Source organism: Hippopotamus amphibius, chromosome 2 (genome assembly GCF_030028045.1).
Source record: "Hippopotamus amphibius kiboko isolate mHipAmp2 chromosome 2, mHipAmp2.hap2, whole genome shotgun sequence".
NCBI lineage: Eukaryota > Metazoa > Chordata > Mammalia > Artiodactyla > Hippopotamidae > Hippopotamus > Hippopotamus amphibius.
This window is the reverse complement of record NC_080187.1, coordinates 228,339,994-228,359,347: the sequence shown is the minus strand read 5'-3', so window position 1 is coordinate 228,359,347 and position 19,354 is coordinate 228,339,994. Positions and strand designations below refer to the sequence as shown.

General features: G+C 35.2%; 1 protein-coding gene across 6 annotated transcripts in view; it reads right to left on the bottom strand.

Moving 5' to 3' along the window:
- Positions 1–19,354, bottom strand: part of ATL1 (atlastin GTPase 1) — an 83,640-nt gene that overhangs the window by 47,577 nt on the left and 16,709 nt on the right. The gene's annotated exons all lie outside the window — the stretch shown is intronic.

Sequence of the window (19,354 nt, the reverse complement as noted above, 5' to 3'; positions counted from 1 at the left end):
TTTTTCAAAGAAGACATGCAGATGGCTAACAAATACATGAAAAGATGCTAATCATTAGAGAAATTCTAGTCAAAGCGACAATGAAGTATCACCTCACACCGGTCAGGATGGCCATCATCAAAAAATCTACAAACATAAATGCTAGAGAGGGTTTGGAGAAAAGGGAACCCTCCTGCACTGTTGGTGGGAATGTAAATTGGTACAGCCACTATGGAGAACAGTATGGAGGTTCCTCAAAAACTAAAAATAGAACTACCATATGACCCAGCAATCCCACTACTGGGCATATACCCTGAAAAAGCCATAATTCAAAAAGAAACACGTATCCCAATGTTCACTGCATCACTATTTACAATAGCCAGGACACAGAAGCAACCTAAATGCCCATTAACAGATGAATGGATAAAGAAGATGTGGCACATACATACAATGGAATATTACTCAGCCATAAAAAGGGATGAAACTGAGTTATTTGTAGTGAGGTGGATGGACCTAGAGTCTGTCATACAGAGCAAAGTAAGCCACAAAGAGAAAAATAAATACCGTATGCTAATGCATAGATATGGAATCTTAAAAAATGGTACTGATGAACCCAGTGACAGGGCAAGAATAAAGATGCAGATGTAGAGAACAGACTTGTGGACACAGGGGGTGGGGCGCAAAGGGGAAGCTGGGACGAAGTGAGAGAGCAGCACTGACACATATACACGACCAAGTGTAAAACAGATAGCGTGGGAAGCTGCTGCATAACACAGGGAGATCAACTTGATGATGGGTGATGCCTTAGAGGGGTGGGATAGGGAGGGTGGGAAGGAGTCACGGGAGGGAGGGGAGATGGGGATATATGTATAAATACTGCTGATTCACTTTGTTGTACAGCAGAAACTGGCACAAGAGTGTAAAGCAATTATACTCCAATGAAGACCTTAAAAAAAAGTTTTTGCAAGTTACTTTGTGTGGAGATCTTATAAAAAAGGTGTGTGACTCTGGAAAATTACTAAACCTCTCAGTTTCTCCATCTGCAAAATAGAAACTATTAATAATATCTATTTAATAGGGCTGTTGGAAAGATTAAGGGAGTTACTACGTGTAGAGTGTTGAGAACAGGGCTTGGCACGTCCAAGCTCGTAAAGGTTAGCTATCATCTTCACCATCAGTACCTTGGGATTATAAACTGAACTAAGTATCCCCGGAGGAAGTTTCTGCCTATTTGCTATAAATTTGTGTGTTTGGGTATGTGTGTGCATGCATGCGTGTGTGCACATGTGCGTGGTTTCTATTTAATGGCCAGAAATGCTGTTTTTGACAGAGGCTCTCTTTTTAGAAATCACCCCTAATGTACAACAATTTTAGAACCCTAGACCTTGGCATTTGCAGTATATTACAAAACAACTTCAGTGTGTCAAGTGACACATTCTTATATCCATAGCCTTTTTCATGGAACCTTGTAATGTCCTCCCACTTTGACTCCGGAGTCAGCCATATAATTCATTTTAGCAGACATGAAACAGCAGAGGCTTGAAAAAGCACTTGCGTGTTTTGCTCTTTCGCCTCTGCCATTCATCATGAGAATATTCCCAGACTAGTCTGCTGCAGGATGAGAGACACTTGGAGCAGAGGCAAACTGCCCAGTTCCAGTCAAGGCCCACAGCAAGCCAACCCCCAGCCATGTGAGGGAGCCCAGCCAAGATCAACAGATTTGCCTAACAACCATTCCAACATGTGATCAAGAAATACTACTGTTCTATGACCCTGAGGTTTTGTGACTGTTTATCATGCAACATAACAGGCAATAAATAACTCACATACCCTACAACCCCTTCCTTTAGAAAGACAGTATAGCGTAGTGGTTAAAAACACAGCCTCTGGAACCAGACTGCTGAGATTCCAATCAATACTTCCCCATTTCTTAGCTGGTAACCTTAGACAAGTTGTTTAAACTCTTTGTGTCCACCTCATAAAGTTGTTGTGAATTAATATATACATGTAACACACTTAGAACACTGGCTGGTATATGTTTGGGTATATGCTATTAGTATTAGTACAGACTTAGGAAACTAAAGCCAAATATGTAACTGACTTTTCTCAAGAAAAATAAATGGAGTATCTATATCAGGCAACCTACCATGAATGCTTTCTTGTGTTATTTACTTATTCCTTTCAATATTCCAGCAAGGTATTTACTATCTGTATTTTTGACACGTGAGGAAATTAAGAACTGGATTAAGCAACCTGCCCAAGATCACAGCCACTAGAGTTCACATAGTAACTGTCAATTTGGGTTTAGATCCCAGGTAATTAAACTTTCATCTCAGAACTTTCCACTATAACATTCTGCTTCTTTAGTGGAAATCAAATAACTTTTGGACAACACATAAATGGGTTCATTTGCTTTCTACCAAAGGAAAAAAGTCAAAACATACATCAATTAACTCTTCAGATCAGATATACGACCTAGCCTCAAATCAACCCTTAATGATATTAATTTTGAAGTAAACTGGGCTCTTAAACAACCTTTCATCCAAATTTTTCAAAACATATTTAAATAGACATTCTTCATTGTGTCTATTTGATAAGAAGTCATAACTAGAGAAAAAAAGGCAATTATATCTTTCAGCATAATTCTAAATGTCTTCAGATCATATGGATGTATGTATACATATATGTCACATTGATATGCACTGCTGTTCATCTATAAGATAATGCTATTGAAATATTGCAGATATAACATAATTTTAGTTTTTTATTAGTGGAGACATACACCATTACTTTCTGAGCAATAGTACAAAGCATCTGGAGACAACAAAACCATTGCCTTAGCCATGAATCAGAGTTCTTCTCTCTGCAAAGTTAAGAAAAAATGATTTTATATCCAACAGACAAGAGCTTCTATATTGCCATATTACAGATGCTGGAGTCAGAGAGTCTTTGTTTAAATCCCAGCTTCACAACTTACACGTATATGAAGTTAGGAAAGTTATTTAACCTCCCAATGACTCACTATCTTCCACCTGAAAAATGAGATTAAGAATGGTACTGACATCCAAGGCTTTGTGATAATTAAATGTAATGTTCATTAAATGAAGACCAAAAAGCTTGATAAATAGTACATGCTTAGTAATGGTGATCACTATTAATATTGTTATTATTACCTATTGATATTTTTTAAGCTCTTTATTGGAATATAATTGCTTTACACTCTTGTACCAGCTTATGAGGTACACCAAAGTGAATCAGCTGTATTTATACACATATCCCCATATCCCCTCCCTCCCGCGACTCTCCCCCACCCTCCCCATCCCAGCCCTCTAAGGCATCACCCATCATCGAGTTGATCTCCTTTTAGCCAGTGGGAAGTTGCTGTATAACAAAGGGAGACCTATTTATATTTTATTCCAGTACTACTTACCCACCTAATTTCAGCCTCAGTAAAAGCCCCTTTTTGAGGATAACAACACATTTTCTTTGATGAACCTCCTTACCTATGGTGTAGTTATAATCTGCATATACAACTGATGTGGATCAGGAACCCTGGCTACACATAATATTTTGGATAGAAAAACATCTTTAGAGCTGAAAACTAGATCACAACTTTCTTCAGACAATTCTCTAAGATTGCTTGTAGCAAACTACATATATGCAAGAGGTACTCTGAGTGGAATTTCTGGGTTGTAATTTTTTTCAAATATTCAACTTTACAGCATATTCAGAAATTTTTTTCTAAGTGAAAAAGAGATATCACTACAGACCCTATAGATATTTAAAAGATAATATGAGGATATTATGAATAATTTTATGCTAATAAATTTAATAACTTTAATGAAATGGACAAATTCAAAGAAAAACACCATTTACTTTGAAAAATCACACAAGAATAAATAGAAAATATGAATAATCTTATATCTGGAAAATAAGTTAAATTCATACTTTAAAACCTTCATACAAAAACAAAACAAAACAAAATAAAACTCAAGCCTCAATTGGCTTCCATGGTGAATTCTTCCAAATATTTAGAGAAAAAAATAATAGGCATCTTACACAAACTCTTCCAGAGAACAGAAAATGAGGGACCATTCTCAACTTGTTCTGTGATTTCAGAATGACCATCATACCAAAAAGTGACAAGGACATTTAAAAAAAGGAATATTACAAGCCAGTGTCTCATGAAGATAAACTCAAAAAGTTCTAAAAAAATATAGCAGTTCAACTCCAGAGACAATAAAAAATATAATACATCACAACTACATGGTATTTATTATAGGAATTCAAGGTTAGTTTAACATTCAAAAGCCAAGCAATAATATGGTGATAATCATTTGGACCTAACCAGAATATTTTTAATCATTCTGTTATTTTTCAGTGTTTATGTTTTTGTTTTAATGGTTTAGTATAATGAATCTTTCTGTAATAAAACACTTTATGTTAAAAAAAAAAGGCAAGCAATATAATTGGCTACATTAAGTAAAAGAGAAAACCATATAATTTCAATAGATTCATAAAAACAGGTATGAAAATGTAACACATTTCTGATTTAAAAAAACTCTCAACGAATTAGGAATAGAAGGAAAATTCCTTAATCTAACCAATGGTACCTACAAGTACAGCTAATATTACACTTTTTTAAAAAAAATTATTTTTTATAATAGTCAATAGTTATTATAGAAAAATAATATTTTTTATAATACTGAGTGTGAAGTGGTATCTCATTGTCATTTTTTGTTTTGTTTTGTTTTGTTTTGTTTTTTGGCTGTGCTGCATGGCAGGTGGGATCTTAGTTCCCCAACCAGGGATCAAAACTGCACCCCCTGCAGTGGAAGCATGGAGTCTTAACCACTGGACCACCAGGGAAGTCCCAAATTACATTTATTTTTGAAATACTGAGTTTTCCCTGAAACTGGAGGTCTGATATAGATCACTACTTGTAATCAGTATTATATTGGAAGTCTTAGCCAGTGCAATAGGAAAGATAATTAATCAAAATAAAAGGACTGGAGAACAAGAAATCAAATAGCATTATCCACAGATGACATGATTATGTATGTAGAAAATCCAAAAGAATATAGAGATAACTATTAATAAATTTAGCAAAGTCTCTAGATATGAAGTTGATTTTTTATTATATTTTATTTTTATATACTCGCAGCAAACAATTACAAAATGAAATTTAGAAAAACACTCAAAAATAGTCAATTCACTTGTTCTTGGTCAACTGACTTTTTGCAACAGTTTCATATCATATAATTCACCCATTTAAAGTCAAAAATCCATCTGATGGTTTTTAACATATTCAGAGTTTTGCAAACCATCACCCTGATTAATTTTGCAATATTGTGTTCAGCCTCCAAAATACCCACACCCTTTAGCAGTCACCCCTATTCTCCCTACCCACCTCCAGCCCTAGGTAACCATTAGTCTATCAAACATTTGCCTATTCTGGACATTTCATATAAATGGAATCATACAATATGTGATTTTTTTGTGACTGTCTTCTTTCACTTAGCATGTTTTCAAGGTTTATCCATGCTGTAGTATGTATCAGTACTTCATTTTTTGTGGCTAAATAATATTCCATTGTATGGATATACCACACTTTATTCATAAGTTGATGGGCATTTGGGTTGTTTTGGCTATAATGAATTATAAACGGTTATAAACTTAATGTACAAGTTTTTATATGGACATATGTTTTCATTCCTCTAGGATGTTCAATTGATTTGTGACAAAGATGCTAAGGCAATTCAATGGAGAAAGAATAGTCTTTGCAACAAATGGTGCTGGGAAGAATGATTTCTTAGATATGATGTCAAAAACATGACCCATTGTTTTAGTCTCTTCAGGCTGCTATAACAAACTACCACAGACTGCGTAGCTTATAGACAACAGAAATTTATTTTTCACAGTTCTAGAGGCTGTAAGTTTTGAGATCAGGGTGCCAGCATGGCCAGGGAAGGCGCTTTCTCCAGTTGCAGACTTCTCACTGTGTCCTCACATGCTGGCAGAGATTCAGGAGCTCTGTGGGGTCTCTTTCATAAGAGCATCCATCCCATTCATGAGGCTCCACCCTAATTTCCTAAGCACCTCCCAAATGTCCTACTTCCTAATACCATTACATGGGGCTTTATGATTTTGACATATGAATTTTGTGGAGATACAAATATCCAGACCATAACACCCATAAAAGAAAAAATTATAAACTGGGCTTCATCAATTAAGAATGCCCGCTCTTCAAAAAAATATTGTTAAGAAAATGAAAAGACGAGCCATAGGCTTGGAGAAAATACCTGCATATCATATATCTAATAAAGAACTTATACAAATAATTCATAAAACTCTCAAAACTCAATAATGATGAAATAAATAACCCAATGTAAAATGGGAAAAAGACTTGAACTAACACTTAAGGAAAATATATGGATGAGAATTTTACTGTCTGTATATTATACCTTACTGTCTGTATATTACACCTTAATTTTTTAAACAATAAAAACATCAGTTACAGATCATAAAACCTGATACATTTAGTAATAAATCAATGATTTATTTAGGTGGGTGTAGAAAAGTCCTGATTTGTAGCATTTGCCAGTTTCTGTGATATAAATACTACCCCTATGACCCATTTCAATCTATCAGTGTGACTCACTGAGTGTGCAGCTGGGAAAAGATGCACCTGATCAGCTCTCATGAGCTAGTATGAGCTGGCTCCAATATACCACTGAGATCTAATGAAAGATATTTAAGACTTGTGCAGAAGAACACAAAACATTACTGAGAGAAGTCTATATTGATACATATTCTCAGATTAGAAGGTTCTCTGTTATAAATGTGTCAATGCTCCCCTGGATTCTTAGATTGGTTATAATATCAATCAAATCCTCAGCAATCTTTCTAGTTAATTAACAAGTTTATTTTTTTCTTGTACAAATCCTTTTTATGAAGATTAACTAGCTCATAGGGAAAGGCTAAGAGCCAAGAACACTAAGGAAGAACAAGGTTTTGGGATTTACACGAACAGATACCAACAGATATTTTAAATCTACACTAATTAAGGCAGGGTGATACTGTCACAAGGATAGACAAGCAGACAAATAGAGAAGACGAGAGATTTCAGAAACAGACCCACATACACACAAGTATGTAACTTATAAGAATGTGCAACTGCAATAAATGAAGAAAGGATGATCTTCAATAAATGATGCTAATTCAATTAGATATTCATGTAGAGAAAAAAATGAACCTTCATCCTAGCTCTCACTATAAATAAAAATCAATTCCAAATAAATCTTAGATCTAAATGTGAAATAGGAAAAGTGGACAGAGGATACAAACAAGCAATTGACAAAAAACACAATATCAAATGGTTCTACACATATGAAAAGACATTCATTCTCATGAAAATAAAAAATATATTGAACATTTTACATCATCTTTACCAAGATTAGAGATGAGTCCTTTCATTAGGTGGAGTGTGAATCTGTATCCTCAGACACTGCAGGTGGGAATTTAAATGGATACAGCATCTTGAGGCAGCAATTTGGCAAATAATTATCAAAAATACAAATATACATACTCCTTGACCCAGCAATACCACTTCAAACAATTCATCCTGCAGACAGACTCACATACATGCAAAATACCAGAAGCAATGTTAATGCCCACTGGGACTGGTTAATAAACTATGGTTCGTTCACCTATGAAATATAAGGTAGTTACAAAGAATAAGGAAGCTCATTTGAAACAACTGTCAATATATATTACGAAAAAATAATTCAAGGTATAAAACAGTGTGTATTGTATACTATGGTATCATTGGGGAAAAAGGGTGTAGGAGAGTGTGTTTGGCATGTTTGAGGAACAGCAAGGAGTATGGATGGAGCAGGTTGGGAAGATTATGAAGGGCCAGATCATGCTACGTTAGACAAGCCAAGGTCCGAAGGGATTTTGGACAGAGTGGATGTTTGGGGGTGAGGGAAAGAGAAGAGGCATCGATGGATGTTTGCATATGATTATTCTCTCCAGCTCTGCCTTTATACAGTAGGTGTGGATGAGACACATAACTTTGAACTTTTCGTTTAGATGTTCAAGGTCTTTGAAGAACTAACAATAGGCTTAATGAAGAGGAAGGAGGTTATATATTAAGTGTGACGTAAGTATGCTGTAAAATAAAACAAATATCTGAGTCGTGACTTTAAAATAATGAGATGGTTTACGGGAAAAAGTCTCATTACAACGTAAGCCAATTATCATATTAAAATATTTCATTTCAGTAAGGAAACTTTTAAAAAATAAAGAAATATTTTGTTATTAATAGAATGAAAAATGGAATAGAATGAACTGTGGAATATTCATAAATATACAATCATCAGATTGTATCATCTAAAGTTAAGAAACTCTTCCTATCGGAAACCTATTGCTACTGTCAATCTATACATATATTTACGGTAATCAACATTTACATATAAAACTACTTAGATAAGCTACAACCAGATTCTATCAACTGAGAAATGGATCAACAAAATGCGGTATACCCATACAATGAAATATCATTCAGCAATAAAAATGCAGAACCAGTACATCATAAACATGGATGAACCTTGAAAACACAATGTTAAGTGAAAGAAGCCAGTCACAGCACTTCCCTGGTGGCACAGTGGTTAAGAATCCACCTGCCAGTGCAGGGTACCCAGGTTTGAGCCCTGGTCCAGGACTACAGAAAGCCCACATGAAGCAACTAAGACTCAAGGCAGCCAGTAAATATAAATAAAAGAAATTTTAAAAAATTATCTTTTAAAAAAAATAGAAAAAGAAAGAAGCTAGTCACAAAGGACCAACATACAGTATGATTCCATTTATGTGAAATGTCCAGAATAGGCAAATCTATAGACACAGAAAGTAGATTAGTGGTTGCCTATGACTGGGGAGGGGAAGGGGATTAGGGGGTGATGGCTAAGAGGGACAAATTTTCTTTTGGGGGCTAATGAACTGTTCTAAAATTGGGGTGATGAGTGCACAGCCCTGAATACACTAAAAGCCACTGAATTGTACACCTTTAAGTGGGCGAATTGTATGGTATATGAATTATATCTCAATAAAGTTGTTAAAAAACTATTTAGAAAAGCTTCAGTTTCTACAAAAAAGGTCAAAATTGAAGACATAGACTGAAAATATCTGGAGAGCAGAGATTGTCTTACTTATGTTTCCGTTTCTTAAAAAAACTTATAACAGAAGCTTACACAGTAGGTACTCAAATATTTATATGAATTTAATAGAAAATAACTGAAAAGTATTAGATTATACAGTATCATTTAGAACAAATGTTTTGCACTTAATTCATTATTCATAACTATATTTTATCTAAGCAATAAATATTATCCTTGTTCTAAAAGAATCCAAAAGTCCTTTGGAATGCATGCTAAGTCTCTTTAGCACCATATTTCTACCTTCTTAAATACGTTTTGCTAAACTAAACTTAGTTTCAATTCCTAGAGCACTATGTAAATCTTTAAAAGGCAGGAAACAGGTCAGAAGCAAATCAGATGGGAATTAGCATTTTACTATGGATAATACAAATGTACAGCTTACAAGGAGAGAACCCAAAAATATATATCACTTCACCTTTTTACACACTGAATCTTATATTCAGTAAAGGGTTTTTAGGGACGTTTCCATTCTTTTTTTTTTTTAAACCCTTTATTGGAATACAATTGCTTTACACTGTTGTGCCAGTTTTTGCTGTACAACAAAGTGAATCAGCTGCATCTACACATATATCCCCATATCCCCTCCCTCCCACAACTCCTTCCTGCCTTCCCTATCCCACCCCTCTAAGGTATCACCAATCAGTTGATCTCCCTGTGTTATGCAGCAGCTTCCCATTAGCTATCTATTTTACAGTTGGTAGTGTATATATGCCAATGCTACTCTCTCACTTCATCCTAGCTTCCCTTTCACACCCCACCCCCTGTGTCCACAAGTCTGTTCTCTACATCTGCATCTTTATTCTTGTCCTGTCACTGGGTTCATCAGTACCATTTTTTTTAGATTTCATATATATGTGTTAGCATACAGTATTTGTTTTTCTCTTTCTGGCTTACTTTGCCCTGTATGACAGACTCTAAGTCCATCCAACCTCACTACAAATAACTCAATTTCATTCCTTTTTATGGCTGAGTAATATTCCATTGTATATATGTACCACATCTTCTTTATCCATTCATCTGTTGATGGGTATTTAGGTTGCTTCCATATCCTGGCTATTGTAAATAGTGATGCAATGAACATTGTGGTACTTGTTTCTTTTTGGATTATGGTTTTCTCAGGGTACATGCCCAGTAGTGAGATTGCTGGGTCATATGGTAGTTCTATTTTTAGTTTTCTGAGGAACCTCCCTACTGTTTTCCATAGTGGCTGGACTTTTCCATTCTATGCAGCGTTTTAAATCACCAGAAGCTGGCCACTCAGCCACTGAATTAAGATATGTTGAAAGGGAATCTTCAAAAACGTACACATGGAGGACTTCCCTGGTGGTGCAGTGGTTAAGAATCCACCTGCCAATGCAGGGGACACGAGTTTGATCCCTGGTCTGGGAAGATCCCACATGCCATGGAGCAACCAAGCCCGTGTGCCACAACTACTGAGCCTGCATGCCACAACTATTAAAGCCCATGCACCTAGAGCCTGTGCTCTGCAACAAGAGAAGCCACTGCAATGAGAAGCCTGCACACTGCAACAAAGAATAGCCCCCACTCGCCACAACTAGAGAAAGCCTGCGAGCAGCAATGAAGACCCAACACTGCCAATAAATAAAAACAAAACCAAAAAAACATATATGGAGAATAATCATTTTAATATACTGGAAATGCTGTGGGTATGTATTTCTAATTTTAATTGTAAACTCTGTAAAAAAAAATCTATACTTCATGTCTCCAGCAAAAATTAAACCCCACAAAATGACTAACTCTGAGTATATCGAAGCCTTAATGGAGAAAACACATAGCACCTAGGAAACTGTCTCTTGGCAACTGAAATTAAAAAGAAATATTATTTATTCTTATACAATTATGTCTCTTTCTAACAGTAAAATTTGAAGAATGACAGAGAAAACATTGGAATGAGCACCTGAGAAGGACTTCCAAAAACACAGCAAAAGGGAGATTATACAGAAAGGGACAAATGGAGTTGAAGAAACAAAGCAAAAGATTAACTCATGAAATGAATTTTAAGGATGTTTCAGCAAGAGCAAGATAGAAGTTACGAGATGATTATACACAACAGACCACAAAACACCACCACGCAGACTCTCAGATTGTTCTGCTTTTAACATCAGCCTTGAGGAAGAGGGTTAAAGGGAATAATGCAGGTCCTGCAACTTCAGAGCCTTGGAAGAAACAAATCATTTAGCAGGCTGTTTATTTATATCGAATCCAAAAGCATTCCATACATGGTTAAAGGATGCCTCGAGAAGAACAATACCATCATGATTAGGGCACTGTGTGTGTATGTAAAAAATATACAGACATATATTTCACATATTCATGTATGTACATGAAAAGACTTCAACAGATAGATAAGTAACTGATAAAAAGAAGAAATACTAACGGTTAATAGACATGGGGGGAAAGTTCAGCCTTCTCAGTAATTAAAGAAATGCTATTTAAAAGGAGATAAACTTTTTAGCTTCTATAACTTGCAGAGGTTAAAAATATATATATACTCAGAGTTGGAAACATTAAAAAACACCAAAAAAATACACATACTCTTTAATGAAACAATTCAATTTCCAGGAATTTATCCTAAGGAAAATATCAGGATTGTGCATATGTATTTACCTACATAAAGATTCATTACAGCATTATTTATATAACCAAAAATTGGAAACAATTTATATCCCTAACTCTAGGGTACTGTAAATAAATTATGTCACAGCTATACTGTACAAAATATGGAGCCATTTGAAAGCAGGTTATAGAAAAATACCTAATCATGAGAAAATATGTTCATATATTTTAAGAAAAAAAGCAGATGGGAAGTACAATTCCTATTAAGGAAAACAAACAAATCCTCATGCAGTTATAGTATTTGGTCTCTAAGGAACTGTCTCATCCTTTAATCATCTCTGAGTCAGCTATTTTGAAAATGGGTGGCTACTCTCTCTGCTGAATATTGTCTGTGTCATGCTCAGGTCCATCTCCACCATTCTAAGCTCTTCTCTATATTGCAGAGACTGGAAGTATGGAAACAGTACTACAATTCTTACAAGCCCTTCTTAGCAGGGTTCCAGTTTAGATTTTGCCCATGAAAGGCACTCGTGACGTTTGGAGGCAAGAGAGAAGAAACCTTTACTGTCTTTAACAGAGTGGACAGATGTGAGCAGGTAGCACCTGTGTGGCTTACAGCACATGCCAAAGGAAAAGAACTGCACCAATTCACAGACAGTAGCCAACATTTTGAAGGTACTTTGAAGAGGTATGTGCCTGCACCTTTAGAGTGGGCACAGAGTATGAGAATATTTGGACCCAAGTGAATGTTCACCAAAGGGCATTTACTGCAGAGGACGCTCTCAAAAATCAGATGGACAAGGTGACTGACTCATTTTGTGAATGTCAGTCAGTCTCCTACTCCAGCCACTCCTGCTCAGTAGGCCCATAAACTAAATCAGCAAAAGGCATATGAAGTATCTATATTAATATCCGACAAAATAGACTCCGGGGCAAAAAGCATTACTCAGGAGAAAGAGGTTCACTACATAAAAATAAAAGGCTCAATTCATCAGGAAGATGTAATAAATCCACATTTGTGTGCACCCAACAACTCAGCTTAAGGTCCATAAACAAAGCTTAAGGGAATATTACGGGAAAATTGACAAATCCACTGTCATGTTTTAAAACATCTCTCAGAATTTTAGAGTATCTATCAGATATCAGAGTCTGGTAGATCAAGCAGTTCAGAAATCAGTTACAGTTTGAGCTAGCGAACATATATCGTACACTGCATCACAAATTAGTAAACAAAAAGTGCTTTTCAAACTTACATGAAATATTTATAAAAATTAAACATGTAGTAGGACATAAAACAAGTTTCAGCAAAGTTCACATCAGGTATTCTACAAATCCAAACTGCCCAATAGTGCAGCCACTAGCCACATGTGGCTGTTTAAATTAAATTAATGAAAGTTAAATAAAATTGTTTGCATGGAGGCTAAACAATACGCTATTAAACAACCAAGAAATAACTGAAAAAAATCAAAGAGGAAATAAAAAAATACCTAGAAACATATGACAATTAAAACACGATGACCCAAAACCTATGGGACGCAGCAAAAGCAGTTCTAAGAGGGAAGTTTATAAAAATACAGTCCTACCTCAAGAAACAAGAAAAATCTCAAATAAACAACCTAACCTTACACCTAAAACAATTAGAGAAAGAAGAACAAAGAAACCCCAAAGTGAGCAGAAGGAAAGAAATCATAAAGATCAGAGCAGAAATAAATGAAAAAGAAAGGAAGGAAACAATATCAAAGATCAATAAAACTAAAAGCTGGTTCTTTGAGAAGATAAGCAAAGTTGATAAATCATTAGCCAGACTCATCAAGAAAAAAAGGGAGAAGACGCAAATCAACAGAATTAGATATGAAACAGGAGAAGTAACAGCCGACAAGGCCGAAACACAAAAGATCATGAGAGACTACTACAAGCAACATTATGCCAATAAATTGGATAACCTGGAAGGAATGGATAAATCCTTAGAAAAGTACAATCTTCCAAGACTGAACCAGGAAGAAATAGAAACTGTGAACAGACCAATCACAAGGACTGAAATTGAGACTGTGATTAAAAATCTCCCAACAAACAAAAGCCCAGGACCAGATGGATTCACAGGCGAATTCTATGAAACATTTAGAGAAGACTTAACACCTATCCTTCTCAAACTCTTCTAAAATATAGCAAAAGGAAGAACACTCCCAAACTCATTCTACGAGGCCACCATCACCCTGATACCAAAACCAGGCAAAGATGTCACAAAAAAAGAAAATTACAGGCCAATATCACTGATGAATATAGATGCAAAAATCCTCAACAGAATACTAGCAAACAGAATCCAACAGACACTGAAAAGATCATACACCACGATCAAGTGGGGTTTATCCCTGGAATGCAAGGATTCTTCAATATATGCAAATCAACCAATGTGATACATCATATCAACAAATTGAAGGATAAAAACCATATGATCATATCAGTAGATGCAGAAAAAGCTTTTGGCAAAATTCAACATCGATTTATGATAAAAGCTCTCCAGAAAATGGGCATAGAAGGAAATTACCTCAACATGATAAAAGCCACATATGACAAACCAACAGCCAACATCATTCTAAATGGTGAAAAACTGAAAGCATTGCCTCTAAGAACAGGAACAAGACAAGGGTGCCCACTCTCACCACTATTATTCAACATAGTTATGGAACTTTGAGCCATAGCAATCAGAGACGAAAACAAAATAAAAGGAATCCAAACTGGAAAAGAAGTAAAATTGTCACTCTTTGCAGATGACATGATATACATAGAAAACCCTAAAGATGCCACCAGAAAACTGCTAGCACTAATTGATGAATTTACTAAAGTAGCAGGATACAAAATTAATACACAGAAATCTCTTGCATTCCCATACACTAACAATGAAAGAGCAGAAAGAGAATAAAATACCTAGGTATAAACTTGCCTAGGGAGGACAAACACCTGTATTCAGAAAGCTATAAGACACTGCTGAAAGAAATAAAAGACGATACAAACAGATGGAGGGACATACTGTGATCTTGGATTGGAAGAATCAACATTGTGAAAATGACTATACTATCCAAAGCAATTTACAGATTCAACGCAATCCCTATCAAATTACCAATGGCATTTTTCTCAGAACTGGAACAAGAAATTTTACCATTTGTATGGAAACTCAAAAGACCCCAAATAGCCAAAAGAATCTTGAGAAGGAAAGACAGAGCTGGTGGAATCAGGCTCCCTGACTTCAAATTATACTACATGGCCACAGTGATCAAGACAGTATGGTACTGGCAGAAAAACAGAAATATAGGTCAATGGAACAGAATAGAGAGCCCAGAGATAAACCCATGCACATATGGGCACCTTATCTTTGACAAAGGAAGCAAGAATATACAATGGAAAAAAGACAGCCTCTTCAATATAAGTGGTGCTGGGAAAACTGGACAGCTACATGTAAAAGAATGAAATTAGAACACTTCCTAATACCATACACAAAAATAAACTCAAAATGAATTCAAGACCTAAATGTAAGGCCAGACACTGTAAAACTCTTAGAGGAAAACACAGGTAGAACACTCTATGACATAAATCAAAGTGAGATCCTTTTTGACTCACCTCCTAGAATAATTGAAATAAAATAAAAAATAAACAAAGGGGACCTAATGAAACTTAAAAGCATTTACACAGCAAAAGAAACCATAAATGAGACAAGAAGACAGCCCTCAGAATGGGAGAAAATACTTGCCAATGAAGCAACTGACAAAGGATTAATCTCCAAAATATACAAGCAGCTCATGTAGCTTAATACCAAAAAAGCAAAAAACCCAATCCAAAAATGGACAGAAGACCTAAATAGACATTTCTCCAAAGAAGATATGCAGATGGCTAACAAACACATGAAAAGATGACCAACATCACTAATCATTAGAGAAATGCAAGTCAAAGCCACAATGAGGTATTATCTCACACCAGTCAGAACGGCTATCATCAAAAAATCTAGAAACAATAAATATTGGAGAGGTTGTGGAGAAAAAGGAACTCTCCTGCACTGTTGGTGGGAATGTAATTTGGTACAGCCACTATGGAAAACAGTTTGGAGGTTCCTTAAAAAACTAAAAATAGAACTACCATATGACCCAGCAATCTCACTACTGGGCATATACCCTGAGAAAACCATAATCCAAAAAGAAACACGTAGCATAATGTTCATTGCAGCACTATTTACAACAGCCAGGATATGGAAGCAACCTAAATGCCCATCAACAGATGAATGGATAAAGAAGATGTGGTACATATATACAATGGAATATTACTCAGCCATAAAAAGGAATGAAATTGAGTTATTTGTAGTGAGGTTGGATGGACCTAGAGTCTGTCATACAGGGCAAAGTAAGCCAGAAAAAGAAAAACAAATACTGTATGCTAACACATATATATGGAATCTAAAAAAATGGTACTGATGAACCCAGTGACAGGACAAGAATAAAGATGCAGATGTAGAGAACAGACTTGTGGACACAGGGGGTGGGGTGCGAAGGGGAAGCTGGGACGAAGTGAGAGAGTAGCATTGGCATATATACACTACCAACTGTAAAACAGATAGCTAGTGGGAAGCTGCTGCATAATACAGGGAGATCAACTTGATGATTGGTGATACCTTAGAGGGGTGGGATAGGGAGGGTAGGAAGGAGTTATGGGAGGGAGGGGATATGGGGATATATGTGTAGATGCAGCTGATTCACTTTGTTGTACAGCAAAAACTGGCACAACAGTGTAAAGCAATTATGTTCTAATAAAGAGCTTAAAAAATACTTCAAACTGATTGAGAATGAATCTACTGCATATCAACACATACAGGGTACAGCAAAATTGATATTTAGAGAAAACTTATAGCCCTAAATGCATATATTAGAAAAAGAAGACAAGCTCAAAATAAATGAGCGCGATATCCAACTTTTTTTTAAGTTAAAAAGAGAATATAGAATGAAACCAAAAAAAGTACAAGAAGGGAATGATAGAGATGCACAGAAAGTAGGTAAATATAAAAGAAAAATGGAGAGATTAACAATAAAAGATATAAGGAAGATACAGATAAAATTAAGCAGAGAAAATAATAGAAAATTAAGAACAATCTCATGCCAAGTTGACAAAATGGACAGATTCCAAGAAAAATACAAATTACTAAATCTGACTCAAGAAGAAATAGAAAGCTTTAATTGTTCTATAGCAAATACAGAAGTTGAATCAATAGTTCAAAATCTTACTACAAAGAAGACAGGAGGTCCAGATGGTTTAATAGAATAGTTTTCCCAAACTGGATCATTCTAATCTCATATAAACGCTTCTAGAGAATCAAAAAGAAAAGAAAAATAATTTCCCCCCACTCATTTTATAAAGTTAATATAATCTTAATACCAACGTTAGACAAGGAAATTATAAAATAAAGAAAATTAGGGACTTCCTAGGTGGCGCAGTGGTAAAGAATCCGCCTGCCAATGCAGGGGACACGGGTTCGAGCCCTGCCCTGGGAAGATTCCACATGCCATGGAGCAACTAAGCCCGTGTGCCACAACCATAAAAAAAAAGAAAAGAAAAGAGTAGCCCCTGCTTGCCACAGCTAGAGAAAGCCCGTGTGCAGCAACGAAGACCCAATATATAAATAAATAAATAAATTAAAAAAAAAAAAGAAAATTAGTTGTAAACATGCTTGGAAATATCTTTAAAACATTAGCAAATCCAGCAATGTATTTTAAAAGGTAATACAGTATGCCTAGCCCGGATTTATTCCAGGAATGCAAGATCACTTCAACAAAGAAGGTCTTTTAATATAATTAAACACATTAAAAAACTAAAGAATAAAAGCTATACAATTATTTTAATTATTACAGAAAAAGCATTCATTATAATTCAACATCCAGTGATGATTTTTTTTAAAATATTACTTGGGAATAAAGGAGAACATTCTTAATCTGATTAAGAGAGGAAGAAGACACATAACACACAAAGATTAAAAAGGAATGAACAAAGCAATAACTATTGCAGATGATAGGTTTCTTTATGTAGAAAACCCTAAAAAATCAAAAGGCAATTTAGCTGACTTAATAAGAGAGTTTTATAAGGTTGCTAGATATTAGATAAATATGTGAAAGTCGACTGCATTTTGTATACTATTAACAGCCAAATATATATATACATATACAATTGATACTTGAAGAACACAGGTTTGAACTGTGCAGGCCACTTATACGTGGATTTTTTTCAATAAATACAGAGTTGGTCCTCCATAATGGCAGGTTCCACATCTGTGGATTCACCAACTGTGAATCATATCCTATGTTTATAATTCATGGTTGGCTGACTCCACCTAAGCATAACCCACAAATAGGAAGCGCAGACTATAGGACTTGGGCATCTGTGGATTTTGGCATCTGCAGAACATCCTGGAACCAATCCCCCACATATACTGAGGAATGATTGTAATACGGAAAAAAATCATAACAATAAAAAATGTAAGGAACATAAGAAAACCAACAAACAATAAGCAGGCCCTTCAAGGAGAGTTTTTAAAGTACTGCAAGACATCAGGAAACAAAAGCTAAATAAATGAAGGAATATGCCATGTACATGGACAGGAATATTTAATAGAGTAAAAATCTTGATTCTACCAAATTAGTCTACAAATTGAATGCAATTTTAATTTAAAAAATCCCAACTGGGCTTTCCAAAGAACTTGAATACCAAAAGCCAAGAATAAAGAACCAAAAAAAGCTATAAGGCATATAGAAAACAAACAGCAAAATGACAGAAGTAAGTCCCTCCTTATCAGTAAGTTACATTAAATATAAATGGATTAAGCTCTCCAATCAAAAGACAGAGACTGGTATAATGGATAAAAAAACATGATCCAGCTACATGTTGTGTACAAGAGATTCACTTCAGGTCCAAAGACACAAATGTTTGAAAGTGAAAGGATGGAAAAAGATATTCAGTGTTAATGGTAAGCAAAGGAGAACAGGAGTGGTTATATTAATATACAGACAAAATAGACAAACTCAAAAAGTTTAAAAGAAACAAAGAGGGACATCATCATTAATAAAAGGTTCAATACAGCAAGAAGATATAACAATTATAAACATTTATATATTTAATAATCAGGCCATCAAAATATGTGAAGTGTTGAGTTGGAGATTTCAATACCCCACACTCATAATTGATAGAACCATCACACAGAAGATAAGCAAAGAAATAGAGAATCTGAACGATATAATAAATCAACTCCATCTAACAGACTTATACAGAACATTCTACCTAACAGAATACACATTCTTCTCAAGGACATTCTCTAGGATAGATCATATGTTAGAACACAATTAAGTCTCAGTAGATTTTTAAAAGATAGATATCATATAAAAAATATCTTCTCTAATGCACAGTGGAATGAAGTCAGAGATGAGTAACAGAAGTAAAACTGGAAAATTCATAAATTTGTGGAAATTAGGCCACACACTCATCAATACCCAATGAATCAAAGAAGAAATAAGAGAAATTAGGAAATGAAATACAAACTACAATGAGGTACC